This window comes from Anomalospiza imberbis, chromosome 2 (genome assembly GCF_031753505.1).
Source record: "Anomalospiza imberbis isolate Cuckoo-Finch-1a 21T00152 chromosome 2, ASM3175350v1, whole genome shotgun sequence".
Lineage (NCBI taxonomy): Eukaryota > Metazoa > Chordata > Aves > Passeriformes > Viduidae > Anomalospiza > Anomalospiza imberbis.
The window spans coordinates 6477517-6492742 of NC_089682.1; positions in this window are offsets into that span (position 1 = coordinate 6477517).

Sequence of the window (15226 nt, forward strand, 5' to 3'; positions counted from 1 at the left end):
TGGACAGCGCTTTGGCTGCTTAAAACCAAAACCCTTCATTCCCCTCTTTCCTAGTTATGAGCACAAACGTCTGAAATGGGATTTTCCACTCCTGCAGCGCTAAGAGGCTTAGACCTTTTTGGTATTATTCACACGAATCTCTGAAGGCTCCACTTGTACACTAACGCTTGGACAACCCCGCGAGGTTTCACTGTGGCCTGGCGGAATGCTCCTGGTGCCTTTGGGGCGCTCTCAGAGGGGTTTTTGGTGGTTTTTGGGGCCGTTTCGGCTCCGGAGTTGAACAGAGGGTTGGCGCTCACAGCCTGGGAATGGGCGGGGCAGCGCGGCTGTCGTCCTCCCGCGGCAGGACGCGGTACTGCACCGTGCGGCTGGCTTGGGGGAGTCGCGGCTGGAGAAACAAGCGATGAACTCCGTCACTTCCCTGCCTTTTTTATCTTTTCACCCTCAGAAAATGAAAAAAAAAGGGACTGCTGGAGGCAGCTCCAGCAAGTTCAATGTTTCTCGCTTTTCCCTGATATGACGGAGAGGGACTTTTTACAAGGGCGTGTAGAGACAGGGGAAGGGGGAATGGGTTCCAACGGAAAGAGAGTTTGGTTTAGGTATTAGGAAGAAATTCATTACTGTGAGGGTGGTGAGGCACCGGCACAGGCTGCCCAGGGAAGTTGTGGCTGCCACATCCCCAGAGGTGTTCAAGGCATGGTTGACTGATGCTCTGAGCAACCTGGTCTAGTGGAAGGTGTCCCTGTTCGTGGCAGGGTGTTGGAATTACATGGTCGTTAAGGCCCCTTCCAGCCAAGGCCATTCTATGATTCTATGGTTTTATGCATTTTTCCTGCATTGGTACAGGTTGTGTGATAGAATACATTGTGAATGGTGATTAATACTCTGGAGAGATATACTAAAACACTCACCTCAATGAAAATTGATATTATGCTGAAACAATAAAAAAAAAAAAGAAGTCTCTGTTTACTGAAATGTGACTTTAAAGTTAGCAAAACAGATTTAGCCTTGCTGCAAAAGCAGAATGACTTTTTACATGTCTGGATCATTTGGAAAGTCTGTCTGTGAACTTTGTAGCAAAAGTAACAAAGACTGTGACATAATGTTGGAAATACCCAAAACTACTTCCCAAATCAATTTTGCTTTCCCTCTTAGGAGTTGAGAAGAAAAAAAAAAACCAAAAAAAACCCAACATTCCTTCACTGCTATATTCACTGATAGTAGTAATAAGCTTCTAAAAGAGTCATGAGCTCTGACACTTAATCACTCTTTGTGATGAATGATTATTCAGAAGCGAAAGTCCTACCACAACACACATTTCATTTGAGAGCTGTCACTGCACCATGTACTCTAAACCTCAGTTCCACAAGCTCAGTATCCAGTCAGTTCCCTGAGGAAAAGGCACAGGCAAGGAACTGTCCTTGATCTGAAAATGTCTCTGTACTTTTGGAGCATCTTAAGAATAAAGGGGATGCTCAGAGAGATGGAAGGACCAGGCATGTGGAGCAGCTTGCACAGGATTTGTCCCTGGCAGCTTTTGCCATCTTTTCTCTCCCCTGCCACCACATGCACTGTTGGACCAGCAACAGCAGATTGCACTCTGTGGAAGCTGCTGAGAAGGATTTTTGTGAGCCTGAACACAGAAGGTGCCATAGCAAGCATCATAAGTGTCCCATACTATAAAAATGGCAAAAGGCGAGGAAGTATGAAAAGAGTTAGTCAGTGATGCTAATGATGTCCAAAATTCTTCAGCAAAATCAGGACTCAGCACCTGCTCACAGAAAGCAGAATATGACTGAAATGAAGAAGAAGAAGAAGAAAAAAAGGCTGCAATTTAAATGCAGCAAATGGCATCTTAATAAGTTTTGGAGGTTTTAGGGATTTTTTTCCCCATTCATTCAGATTATAGCTGGCTTTATGTTGAATCACCTTTTCTGAGGAATTTATTTGTGAGTGTGCACTTTTAAAAACAGTGGCATGATTTGTCATTTGTAAGACAAGAATATGGGTAAACCCCAAAACAGTGACCTGCAACTGATGCTAGCAATCAATTACATCTTAACAAGAGGGATCAGAAAATCCACCTTAGGGGTGCTCCCCAAGGGTTGCATTCCAAGCACTTCAGCAATACTGTGTATTCTGAAGCTCATATTTATTTTGTTATTCAATCGAGAGTCATGCCAACAGAAGCAACATATTATGACAAGTTAATGTAGTTTCTACTGCACAGTGCCACTGCTCAAGGTGTTGTTCTCATTAGAATTTTTTCCCCCTTAAAAATAGAGACCTATTTTAATGGCATATCTTGTCTGTCATAACAATAGAAGTTCAAGACCTGCTTTTCCTACTGTTTTCTCCTCATTTATGTAATTATTCAATACCCAAGTGTGCACTACATGATAGAAAATTTTAATCCTTTAATCTCTACATTTAATCTGTGATACAAATTCATTGCTTTTTTCCAAGACTGCCCACTGCTTCCTACTGGGTGGGAATTGCTGCTTTTTGGAGCAAGGTATAACATTCTCAGGAAGTTTGCTCCTGAGGAGTGGCCAGATCTGAAGTGTTGCAATAAATCTTGCAAAGAGGCAACTGTGGTTTTAATTGTATTTTAATCTGTGCATGCTCAAATTGTACCAGTGGTTCTGAGCAATGGCTATGTGGGATCTCTTATTAACCACTCTATCTGAAAAATGTATAGGACAGTGTATGTTTAAAAAATAATATTGAAGAAAATAATTCCTGGGGTTCACTCAAATTAAAAAGTCTCACTGTTGTGAGATTAGAAATCTTAACTGTTGTGAGAATGCTGAAGATGTAATGAGCCTTTCCCATAGCCCAACCTGTTCATCACCACACCAAATTCCTCTGAAGAAAAACAAGCCATAGAGTTAAAGCTTTTTCACTGAACATTTTGTTCTGTGGTCACTTGTGCAAAGCGTTGGCTGATATGGGACATACATTGCGAGCTAAAGCTGAATGTTCTTCGTAATTGAAGACAAAGCCCTTTTTAGAACTTCTCATCAGTCTCTGAAGAATGCTTTGTAGACACTGATCTAAATGTTTCCTGAGAACGGGGGGGAATCCCCCTCAAAAAAACCTCTCTGTCTGGAGGGAGAGTTCAGCCCAGCAAGTCAAGATGGGGATTTACTGACTGGGGGCGGCATTGGCTGCTGTGTGCTTTTAGGGGTTATTTGGTTTATGTCTTTAACTGGAAGAGGTTTTAACGCAAGCCCTGCCTGTGCACCAAACCCACGGGAAGGACCTCGAGTACCGAGCGGGGTCGCGCCGGGAGGGAGCGGGGGCGGCGGCGGGGGAGCGACGGGACGGGATGGGATGGGATGGAACGGGACGAGACGGGATGGGATGGGATGGAACGGGACGGAACGGGACGGGATGGGATGGAATGGAACGGGATGGGATGGAATGGAACGGGACGGGATGGAACGGGACGGGATGGGATGGAACGGGACGGGATGAGATGGGATGGGATGAGATGGGATGGGATGGGATGGGATGAGATGGGATGGGGCGGGTCGGCGGGGGCGGCTCCCGGGGCAGCCGCAGCCGCGCTCCGGGGCCGGGTGGGGATTGCGGGGTCCCGGCCGCGCTTCCTCCGACACCTTTTAAAGCCACAGCCCGGGACACGGCGTGCAGAGCCCGCCGAGCTCCAGGAGCAGGAATAATTCTGGGCAGCGCCTAGAGGTTCTGCGCATTAACCCGACATCGCCCAGCTCCCGTGCAGGAGTGGTTTCCAATTAACTTCAAGCAAACTTACATTATATTTGCTGCAAGCAAAGCCCTTGTAAGCAACATTTTGGGGTAAGGTTTACTCTTTTTAATTTCAGTCAAGGTGGTGAAAGATGTGCTTCTTCCACCTTTAGGTTTCCTGAGCCTGACTTGTTGCAGCTCTGGATGTGTTCAGTATTCTTGTGAGCATTTGGCACAAAAGTGCTGAACAGCTTGTTGCTACTGGTGCCTGTTTCCCCCTGAAGCACACAGCATCTTTTTTAATATAAAGGAGTAGCAATTAGTTGACTAGTTAACTAGTTAACCCCTAACTAGTAGAAAATATTTGCCTACTTAGTTTTCATCTCAGTTATGAAAGTGCAAAATAATATTAATTATGTAGTCTTCACTCTTCTTGTTCTGTGAGAAGCTTAGAAGCTGTTACAGATTAAACACTTGTTCATTTATTCAGTATTAGTAATGCTTGTGTTAGAGAAAATACAGGCATAGAGTGGGTTATTCTGTGTACCCAGGTTATTTTGTTTTCCCTTTTTGTGAGATTTATTTTTCAAGTAATAACATCCAGTTAGTCAGCTATTGGGTGGACAGGCTGAATAGATTCCAACTTTATAAATGTTAATGCATGTTATGAGTGGCCTTGAGTAATACTGGATGACAGTACAGCATTCAGTCAGAGAGGACGCCTGAACCACTCCAGTGCGACTCTGCTACGTGCTTTGGGGAGGGCATGTGTGTTTCTCAGTAATAGGAGAGAATCTGGCAAATGCAAAAAGCTCCTGGGGAAATGCAGCTTTGTTTTTCCAAAGAACACAGCAGGCAAAGGCTTAGAATCACAGAACCACAGAAAGGGTTTGATTGGAAGGGACCTTAAAGATCATCTAGTTCTAACATCCCCTGCTATGGGCAGGGACATCTTCCACTAGACCAGGTTGCTCAGAGCCCTGTCCAGCCTGGCTTTGAATACCTCCAGGGCATCCACAACTTTTCTGGGTGACCTGTGTGAAGGTCTCACCACCCTCACAGTCAAGAATTTCTTCCTACTATCGGATCTAACCCCCTCTCTTTCAGTCTGAATCCATTCCACCTTCTCCTGTCACTCCAGGTCCTTGTTAATGGTCCCTTTCCATCTTTCTTGTAGCTCCTCTCAGGTACTGGAAAGCCAAAACTGGGTCACCTCAAAGTCTTCTCTTTTCCAGGCTGAGCAATCCCAATTTTCTCCACTATCCTTTATAGGAGAGGTGCTCCACCCTCATAATCGTCTTTGTGCCCTCCTCTGGACTTGCTGCAACAGGTCCAAGTTCTTCCTGGAGATGACTTCTCCTCCTAATTAAGTTCCTTGACGTGTGGTGCCATACCTTCATTTATGAATTTTGTGGCTTTCCACTTCTGAGGAGTCCAACCCTTAGTCCACAGACAGTTTGTAGCCATTATTCAGAAATGAGCTCTACTATGGATCTGAAACTAGAAAAAGTGAAGCAGCTGTGGATTGATACTCAAAAACTGAATGAGACAGCAGCAATCCTCTAATCTGGTAGTGTTGAGTTAGCATGAATGATACTTGTCAGATGTCCCTGTAAGTATGAGCTGACACTTGTTTATTCCTTGCTAATTTAGGCACAAGCATTGTCTCATAAAGTTGTGCAATCCTTATTGGAAATATACAGGCACTTTTTCAACCAATGATGAGAATGAGAATTCATCTGCTCTTCATTTTTTTGGTGTAATTATTTAACATGTTCATCTGACATTTGGAAACTTTAACTGAAATTAGTCTCTCTTAAATGTGTTTGTCACTAAGATTTAAATGGGTTCCAGTATATTTGTTTCGTGTAGTGGAGGAGGAGGAGGGGAAGTAACATTTGAAAGTTATCACTGCTTGCCTAAAAGCATACAAATGCTACCATATGTCCGGAGGTTTTACATCATTTAATAAGAGGCGAAAATAACCTAACCATTCATACTTTGAACAAGATATCTAAAAGTGAAACAGTATTTCCCTGAGAATGATACTGTGCAGTCTATTCAGTGCCGGAGAGGTCAGAGTGGTTGATTATCTCTAGACACAATGTTGCCAAAGGGCAATAAATCAGATATTTTTAAGCTACCCTGTGAACAGGAATACTTTAATGTTCCAGCACCACTTGCCTTTCAGGCTCTACTAAGCAGACATATTTTAAGATGTTTGTTACAGTGTATTTTAATCTAACCTGCTTCCCAGAACAGTTAATTGTGGAGGCGTCTAAGTGGTTAGCTGGCCTGGACTTAAGTGCAGGACACTCAGAGCCTGCAGGAAATCAAAAGATTCCTGGGCATGGGGTATAATAATCCTGCCAAACTTTGCTGCCTCTGAGTCACAGGAGAGCTGCTGTGGGGCAGGAAGGTGCAAGCAGAAATCCAGGAATACATAAATGTGCCACCTTCCCTTATGTGTAGATTTTTCATGTGCAGCCAGAGTGCCCTGGGAGTGCTGATACTCCATGTGCAGGGACACTTTGGCTTTGGGAAGGGTTTAACCAAAGGATTCTCCTTGTGAAATTGAGCAATTTGGGTGTTGGAGCAAGGGACATTCAATAACAGAGCTGATGATGTCTGTGACATGAAGGAAGGAAGATGTGCTGACCACCTTTTTTCTGCTCTTGGAGGGTTTTAGTAGCTGCTCACATGTGTTTTACCAGCAGAGATCTAAGAATGGGATCTTTAGGCTGTTGAGCAAACAGGAAGCTTAAAGAGCTTTGGTGAGGAGTTACCAAGGTGCCACCTTTGGGAGTATTGGCCAGACAAACACTGAAAAGATTGTGCAGAGCTCCCAGTCTGCCCATTTAATTGTAGTAATGGCTGTGATGCGACTCCCTTTACAAAGCAGGTGGGTGCATAAGAGAAAGGAAATGTTAGGGGTATAGAAGGAGGGAAATCATCCTTGCGAACCTGTCAACTGCTCCTGGAGCTTTCTTTTTTTGGGTGGGTTTGCTTTTGTTGGTTTAGTTTTGGTTTGTTTGTTTTTGGGTTTGTGTTTTTTGTTTTTGTTTTTGATTTTTTTTTTCCCTTTAGCTGCTGCTCTGCTGTTGATGATCCCTCCTACACACACACATACATACACACACCCCATGCTGGTCTTTCCTCTCCAGCTACAGGTTGATAGGATTTCCACAGGAGTGTTTCACAACTGTCCCTAAGTGTGTGGGGGTGATAATCAGACAAGGGATATTATCTCAGTGCCATGTTTGTCAAGGCTCTTCCTGAGAAACCCTGTAAGCAAAGACTCAGCCAACACAGCCTCTCATACAGTGGTGATTTCAGGGTGGATAACACGAGGGTAAGGCAATCTCTGCTCTTTCTCCAAGTCCTGCCTAGCCAGATCACCAGAAGATTTTCCTTAGGACAAGATAGCCAGCTTAGAGTAGAAGATTAAGTATTGCTGGAGTGCTTTTTGTTTGGAAGAGAATGTTGCTGTTGGTCTTCTCCACATGTGTGCAGAGTAGTTCTTCAAGATGTCATTTGTGGTCATTTTTTGCTAGACAAAAGGTTCTGCCCAAGCAGACTTGGCCCCAGCCATGTCATAGCAGCCAAGGTAAATGCAAAACTCATTTACCATAAAATGGGGTGATGTACCCAGACCTGGCCATTCAGGCAGGTAACAGGAGGTCAGCATTGTCCCTGCTTAAGCGCCCAATTGCTGAGCAGGTCTGGTTCACCTGTCAACCCTGGTTTTGAATCTTGCTTGGCAGCATCTGCAGAGGGGTCTGGGGCTGCCTGTGGAAGCTCAGAACCATGGGTTAGGAAGTGAAGTGTCTCAGCTCTGTGCTCAGAACCATGGGTTAGGAAGTGAAGTGTCAGCTCAGTGCTCAGAACCATGGGTTAGGAAGTGAAGTGTCTCAGCTCTGTGCTCAGAACCATGGGTTAGGAAGTGAAGTGTCAGCTCAGTGCTCAGAACCATGGGTTAGGAAGTGAAGTGTCTCCTCCTCTGTGGGAGGAGCTGACTCTTGCTTTGTTCTACATCTCAATTCTAGGTGAAGTCTTACTGGGACTTCTCCAAGCCAGGCTCCCCATGTTTTGTAGGGCAGCTCCTTGCAGGGTTGATTGTGCTGGCTCTTTTGATCACTAATGTCACACACAGGGGTTGGAAAGAGTGGTATGACAGACCAGACTCTGCTTTTTAAGGTACCTATTGGCAGTTTTGCTCAACAACTTTCAGGGACAGTCATGCTCAGGTGTTCAGGCTGCCTCTGGTGCACCCTGTGGGGAGGACCCAACTGGATCCTAGGTTTTCCTTCTGTCTTTTATCTTTTAGCAAGAAGTCTAACCTCAGCCTCTCTTTTTATTTTTTTTTAAGTATACAATACATTTCTTATCCATTCTTATACATTTCTTATGTGCACTCCATACAGAAGTACAGGTGCGTTGTCAAAGTTTTATGTAGACTATTCAGCACAGTGAAGTAACTGCATCACACTTTCACATGATTCCAGAGATGGAGGAATTTCATGCTGGCTGAGCAATACAGCATTTCTCAACCTTAGGGGCAAGGGAATTTTGGTAAGGTGTTTTGGGGGTTTTTTGTATGTTTGTTTGTTTGTTTTGTTTTGTTTTGTTTTGTTTTTTTCCCCTCAGTAATAGGGCTTGATTTGTTTGAACTTTAATAGTTAGGGTAGAAAAAGACAACTGGCTACATCCCATTTTTCAGCTCAGAGAACTTACACAGAATTACTGCTTGTAAATTTTAAGTGATGTTTAGATTGTTAAAGAACAAAGTGATTAAATTATATTATTTGGATCCTCTGAAGTCTTTCTAAAGATCTGAGTGTTTGGTTTCGGTATGCTTGCTTTAGTGTTTGGTTAGGGCTCTTCATAAACAAAATACAAACATTATCTTTATTACTCACAGTGCTGCTGCATACTTGCGGTTTAGGTTTTGCCAACTATTTGCATTGTATAGCCACAGACTCTGTCTGGGTGGCATAAACAAAAACAAAGCCTTTCTGTTCCTATCAAGACTTGTTTTTTCAATTAGGCGCATTAGTGTATCATTAGGTAGAAAGGTAAGATTATGTCTCTGTGTGTGTGTGACTCTCCTCAAGTCTGAAGTGGCAAAAAACCACATCAGAATAGATTTATGTGCGTCGTATTAGCCGTGAGCACCCACAGCATGATTAATGCTCTGCAAGAGAGACAGGCAAGGCTGTCTCTGCCCCTAGAAGCTCACAGTCTAGCACTGATAAGACTTGCCTTGTAATTTAGGAGGTGTGAAATTAATTTTGCGTTTATTAGTATTGCGACCCTCCTCTGGATGCAGTTCTGGGGTGCAGAAGCTGTTGTAGGCACATGAATCAGCCTGCACTGGCTTCACTAATCCATGCAAATCAAAGGCCTCCTGTTAGCTCTGTAAAAGGTGCCAGATCAGGACTGTCTGTGCTAAGACTTCTCTCTCCCGAAGCCTGCCTTGAATCAAATTTCAAATACTGGGTTTCAGGAATCACAGGCTAATTTAAAAGCTCACATGTGCATCCATTATGAAGTCACCAAAACTCATAATCCTGGACTGCCTTTTAAACTTAACAGGGCAGGAATAAAAAATGCACTGAAGGGCAAGCAATAGTTTGTACCCATGGCCACCCTGTGCCTATGAGTTTTGAAATAAAAAAGTTCTATATTTTATTATGAGCGGTGTGTTATGTTCCTGACTACAATTGCGATTTCCTCACATCCCCACACGCTCCCCCTTCCTATAGCTTTTCTTCATAGCATTGGAGAAACAAAATGTGTAATTGTGGAGAAATATTTGTTCTTTGTTCTTGATCATGTTCCCATCTCATGCTTCAAACTGTATTTGCAAGTGTTGGCATTTTCAAATGGAATTTCCCATCGTCTTTTTCTTGCTGTTCCAGCAATTCTGAAAATGTGAAGGATGTGTGGACTTTTTTGAAACCAAAACAGAATTTCAGTTTTTAAAGGCTGCTTTTAGAAATATTTCTTAAGCCATTAAAGTAAATAAATAGTAAGAGTATGTGTACTAATTTAAAGTCATTGCATTTGCAGGAGGTTTTCTACAAAAATCTGTAGTGTTTAGATAAATCCCTAATGATTTTGCTAAGTGCATAAGTATATTATTTTCTATACTTGGATAAAAATTGCTCTCTACCCTTAATATGGTTTTGTAGCCAAGTTCCTAGATAGAAGGCTGTCTTTGTCACTGAGATGGTTGAGAAGAGCTGATAGAAAAGATATGTTCTAGCAGCTACTTAAAAACCTCATAGCTAAAACATACAAAATTATATTGTATATAGTAATAATATTTAAAACATTATTAATATCTGGAACTGAAGTGTAAGAGATTTTCTGTTTAGTGGCTGAGAATGTTACTTCTCTGATCAATATTGGTATGCAGTAATTTTTTGCCAAAGAAAAATGTTCTTTTCCTTTCTGTACCTTCCTAACACCTGTGAGAAATGGCAGCTATTTGCCATGGGAAGCTGTGAATTAACTTTACCAAGTGGTGTATATCATCTCTAGGACAGTCAAAAGTCCCTTCTAAGCTCTGCCATTGTATGCCAAAATAACGAGGATGGACATTTGAGAAGTTTGGTTTCTACACAGTAGTTGAGAAATAATTTAACCAGAAATGCAAAAAAGCCCAACAACCCACAGCCTGTGCTAATCTATTGTGTAATAAATAAAGATGACCACAGCTATGGTAAAAATGCTGATTTATTCTTCAGGAAGAGATATTAAGCATCTTCTCTGGTTAACTTCTGGCAACTTGCATTTTATTTCTACTTGGAGCTTATTCTTCATTGCAAGTAAAATTAGGGAACATCAGTGATTTTTGTCTTGAGGCAAGTGAGTGGAAATTGGCCTTCTTTGAGGTTGTGAATATAAAGAAAAAAATGTGTATATTCTTACTATACCACCACAATACTGGTTGCCACTGTGACACTGATCTCCTTGCAGGAGAATCTCTATTGCTGTGTTTTGAGGGATTTTTAAGGATTGTTGGAGAGTTTCAGTTGCTGTGTTTTAGAGAGTGATTCCAGCCTGTGCTGTGCAGTAATCCTTCAGTCCTGGGTGGTTATGTCAAAGATGTCTTCTGAGTTATTTTGTTCTCCCTCACACGTCCTGCATGTGAGATGAGACTGTGAGATGCTTTAAGGCTGGGATAATCCACATGGGTTGTTTCGAATCTGCCTCTCACCAAGCACTGCAAAGTTGTCTGGGCTTTTGTCCGACCTGGCAGAGGCTTGGGTGAACCTGGGTACTGAGTGATGCTGACAAAAAAGGAGGAAGGGCTTCCACGAGGTAGCAAGGAGGTTGTTGGGCCAGCAACTTCGTGTTTGAGATGGTCAAAGGGGGTTTTCCAGAATGGCTGAGGGAATTAGCTTCCATTTTCTTCCTTCCCCCACACGCAGCACTGGAAAGTCACAGCAGCTGCAGTGGGCTCGACAGAAGTTTTCTGTCTGTCTGGGAATCGCATCCTTAAGGCTCGTGGTTCAGCTGAATTCCTGAACATGCTGTACACCCGTCCTTTATACAGAGAGTTTTACTGGGCACGTGCAAGGGAATTACTATGGGAAAGATCTGGAGTTGTTTAGGGGGAGGAATTGATTCCAAATGATGCCTTGCTGAGACTTTATTGTGTTTTTCAGACAGGGAATTAAATAACATTTTCTCCATACTAGAAGCTTGGAGGCAGACTTCTTAGTTATCAAAATCCTACTAGCAGGATTTTCCTTACTAGTACAAAAATACATATATCATTAGTTATCTATGTAACTAGTAATTAATAATGCATGGGTTTGTAGTATTTGTGTTGCCCTCTTTAAAAGAGGTTTTATGGTCTAAGCCCTTTATGCTTTCCCCATTGTTTCATAGTTAAATGGCTATTCCAAAGTGTAAAAAACCCAGTGTTCAACACTCATTTTTCCATGACCTTATCTCACTCTTCTAGGAAAAGACAAAGGGATATTGAGTGTTTTTCTGTTTGGCTTATTCACTAAATAAGTTGTCTTTATTAGGATGCCTAATAAAGCATCTGTGCTAAGGTGGTAAATCATGTATTCCCTGGACTTGCATCCTTGAGCTAGTCCTGACTGAAAAGACTATATGTGGTCTAATATCTAATTTTCATCATTAGCAGCAGTCTTTTCACCACTGGAGCAAAAGGGCATCTAACAGACCAAGATTTTTTTCAAAGATGCTCATCTTTTCCTTGTTATAATAAGGAAAAAAAAATAATAAAAATAAGAGGAAAGTAATTGAAAGGTTTTAATTCCTGTGAATTTTTAAATTGATTTTATTGATTAACAAAATTGCTGCATCTTACAGCAGAAACTTTTTACAAGAAGGCAGTAATTGTAATTAAATTTTAGTCTGTGCCACATATTTGATGATAGCTCTGATTCATACTATTATATTCTCTCTTCCTTCACCCACAGCAAAACAAATTTAATTTGATTCATACCCTTACAAAAAAAAAAAAAAAACAACACCAAAATTACTCACATGGTTATGATTCAGCTCTTGGCATAAAACCCTGTCGTCCTCCATCCTCCCCTTCTCCCACCCAAACCTCCCCCACCCTCACCCACTGTATATTTATGTCACCGTAGTCTGAAAAAGTCGATTTAGAAGTGGAGCAAATGAAATCCTTCTTCAAGCTGCTGTTTTGCTTATGTTGATAAAAGTCTAACAAGACTTCCTTTGCACAAGTGCCATAGAGGCAGCAGCAGTACTCTGGTTTTTTTGTTACTTTAGCAGACAGCAGCACTGCATTGGTCTTGAGTCGTGTTTGCTTTTAGCAGTTCAGCAGAGCTGCAGCAAGTGATGCTAAAATTGGTCAATTTCTTGTATTTGTGCGTCTATCTTTGAAAAAAATATTATTTGAGAAGACCGTGTATAGGGATTTTTATGCTGAAGTGGAACACCAGGAGACCTTACTTTAATATTATTTGTTCCTTAATTAGTCTTAATTTTGTGTCCTTAACAAGCTTTTCCCCTAGAAGAGATAAAAGCCGCAGTTCTTTCATTACACAAATGTGTAGCAGCGTGCCGTGTTTCCTACAAGCCTGTGCCAGATTCCGCTGTGGATGGGTGGTGGAAAGCTCCTGTCTTCACTCACCGCTGGAAACACAAATGTTACAGTTCTGCCCATCATTGTATCTGACAAGCCCTGTTCCCTTAGAGCTGAATGCTGAGCACAGCTCAGGTTCTGTGATCAGACACTGCGAGCATTTAAAGGAGATGTTTTATACATGAAAAAGAGATGTTTACAGAGAGCTGGAATGTAGAGGTGATGCAGTCCAACAATCCCAGTGGAAATTAGGAGCAGCTCAGTGCCTCTGGAAACTGACGTGTGTTATGTATATAACACTGAGCACGGAGGGACTTCCTGCACGCTGATGCTGTGAATCAGTCACAGCAGGTACCATAACTTGCATGAGCTGGTGGGAAAAAGTGCATTTTCAGCCAAGCATGCTAATACAGCCCTTCCACTTTCACTAAAACAGAAAAATAGGGGATACCTTAAGAGTAAATATCAAAGAGGATTAGGTTTTAAGGGTTTTGTTTGTTTGTTTCTTTGTTTTGTTTGGCTTTTTTTAATAGAATGGTTCTCAGAGCCTAGATCACTTGTTTACCCAAAAGAAAAAATAAACAAACATGGACTTGCTCACTTTCTAGTTAAATGATGCATGTTTATTTATATCTGTGCTTACAAGCCTTAGTTTTTCCATAATATTGACAGGGAAGGAGATCTTTAGAGGAGAAAAGAGAAAATTCATTTCTTCCTCCTCTTCCTAACATCCTCTGCTTCTGCATCGTGCTATAAGGAAATGATACGTACATTCACACGTGTCCATGGTCTGTGACTTTTCCTGGTTCACACGTCCCAGTGGTGATGGGAGCTTCTCCGTGGGCTGGGCTCTTCCCCTCCGGCAGAGGAGGGCCTTCAGTGCAATTAGCATCGAGGGTGGTGTCTCTTTACTGGGGAGCTCACTCCCTTCCTCAGGGAAACACGAGAGTCTGCTTTTTTCCCCCAGTCCTGAGATCTTCAGATCTTCCACATCTTCAGTCCTGGTCACAAAGTACTGCTGTAAATGAACCTGACCAAGTGGTCTTGCACATGTGGTCTCTGTGCTGCCTTTTCCTCTCCCTCTCCTGCCTCATGGCTTTATGTGAGATGGGAACTGTCTAGCTTGGGCTGTCTAACTCCCCTGGGGAACAGGAGTCCCTGAGGTGTGGTGGGTGGTGGCCTTTGGCAGCATTGTGGAGTGCTGAAATCTTGACAGGATCAGTCCTTTTCACCCATGTTGTCAGCTGGATGGCCCCCGTGTCCAATACCAGAGACCAGTGTCCAGTACCAGTGACCAATGTCCAGTGCCAGTGTTATCCTGCCCCTGTGTCCAATACCAGAGACCAGTGTCCAGTGCCAGTGACCAGTGTCCAATACCAGTGACCAGTGTCCAGTGCCAGTGTTATCCTGCCCCTGTGTCCAATACCAGTGACCAATGTCCAGTGCCAGTGACCAGTGTCCAATACCAGTGACCAGTGTCCAGTACCAGTGACCAATGTCCAGTGCCACTGTTGTCCTGTCCCTGTGTCCAATACCAGTGACCAATGTCCAATACCAGTGACCAATGTCCAGTGCCAGTGTTATCCTGCCCCTGTGTCCAGTACCAGTGACCAGTGTCCAGTGCCAGTGTTGTCCTGTCCCTGTGTCCAATACCAGTGACCAATGTCCAGTGCCAGTGTTATCCTGCCCCTGTGTCCAATACCAGTGACCAGTGTCCAGTACCAGTGTTATCCTGTCCCTGTCCAATACCAGTGACCAATGTCCAGTGCCAGTGCTGTCCTGTCCCTGTGTCCAACACCAAGTGTCTCAAAAGCAATCAGGCAATTTATCTGTGTTTGGACCAAGATACAAAGGTGAGAAAGTCAGAAGAGGAAAATATTTGGGAGAGGATAATTGCTAACTACAGTAGGAAACAGTCACTGCACAAACAAGAAAGAGAAACAGGTCTCCTGAGGAAATGGTCAGGAGAGGGAGAATAGCTGGGACATTTTGTCTGTGAGGGTGCACGGAGCAGGGTGAAGAAAACAGTGCCTTACCTCGCATTCCTTATTCTCTGCCTTCCTGCTCTAGCTGGGTTTCTGTGTTAAAGCACCCAGAGAACACCACAGAGGGAATCCAGATGAACTTCAGTCATGTCTGAATGGCCAAGCTGCTGAAATTAGACCATCACTGCCAGCAATTCAGTGATGCACCTTTCTGCATTCTCATTCTGCAGTAGGATAAAAGTCTCAGCCTCTGGCCTCTGACCCTCAAAAAAAAAACAAACCAAAACAAAACAAAAACCAAAAAAAATGCTACCACCACCAACTATACTAACTTTACCAAAAAGAATATTTCTCAACAATGAGGACAACGATGAAAGCACTTCTTACCCCATTAGAAACCAGCTGCTATAATTTTTCAGTATTCTGGTTT